We start from the raw sequence: 1,055 nt of genomic DNA, 5'->3' as shown, positions 1-1,055 counted from the left end.
ATATTCCTGCTGGCATCAGCTAGTGGTACAGGAAGAAGTAAAACAGATCCAATGCAGAAGGATCAAAATTGGATATGGTGAGAATGAAAACTGAAACACAGAGCCTCAGGGCAAGGAGAGATGGATCAATGAGCACATGAAACGGCAAGAGAGAAGGTTAGACAGGAGAAGGGACTATGGAAGGGGAAGACTGAAATAGGAAGAATAATTCAGAGAAGATGATGAGGATAACAAACAGGGGTGCGAAGCTTTCATGGGAAAAAAAATTGAGTGTGATGGGTGGATGGGAAAGGGGAAGAAAATGGTAGTCATGGATCCTGGGCCTAGGAAGTCAAATGAGGTGAGTACAGACTAGGTAAGGAGCACAGGACTAAGGGTAGAGAAAGGAGACGGATGGAGTAGAAAAGCCAGTGCCCCCTAGAACACAACTGCCTTTGGGGACAACCCTAGGTTCTGGGGACACGCCATTCTCCTGCGTCTGCAAATACCTGCAAAGCCCTGTGGTAAAGCATTCCCTTGCCCTACTGCTCTTCCTCTACATACAGGACAAAACCAGGGTCTGTCAGCTCAGTGCAAGCTATCTGCTGATCTCAACCTTGCTGATGACTCTTCAGTGGTCCTGAGGAGGCCACATGAGGGAATTTGAGTTTTTCCATCTTCAGTTTAGGAAACTAAATATCCCAAATCACATTTGAAAAATGCTACCAAAGGTACAGGGTCACACACGTGAAGAGAGGACCCTACTTGATCTACTGCATAGGACAGATTTGCTCTGTGAAGAAAGGGGTATGCAACGATGATCAAAAGGACAGCAGGAAAAATAAGGATAAGCCCACAGTCAAGAAAAAAGCTGAATGTTCCTCTGCAAAACTGGAACCTCTTCCTCAGTGGCAATTCCATGCTTGCAAAACCGGGTTTGCAGGCAATGAGGAGTGGGATGGCACAATCATAGCCATGGCTTCAGATGGCCCAACACACAGAGCACATTCACTAGGGACCTGTGTGCCCTCCCTACCTCTTGTGCTTCTCTCCACCTTTCCCACCATAGCCACATG

General features: G+C 47.0%; 1 protein-coding gene across 1 annotated transcript in view; it reads right to left on the bottom strand.

Annotated features, from left to right (window-relative positions):
* Window positions 1-1,055, bottom strand: part of DGKD (diacylglycerol kinase, delta 130kDa) — a 42,253-nt gene that overhangs the window by 5,815 nt on the left and 35,383 nt on the right. The window lies entirely within an intron of this gene.

Source organism: Fulmarus glacialis, unplaced genomic scaffold (assembly GCF_000690835.1).
Source record: "Fulmarus glacialis isolate BGI_N327 unplaced genomic scaffold, ASM69083v1 scaffold402, whole genome shotgun sequence".
NCBI classification, from domain to species: Eukaryota; Metazoa; Chordata; class Aves; order Procellariiformes; family Procellariidae; genus Fulmarus; species Fulmarus glacialis.
Note: the sequence above shows the minus strand (reverse complement) of the source record. Positions and strands in the feature narration are given on the sequence as shown.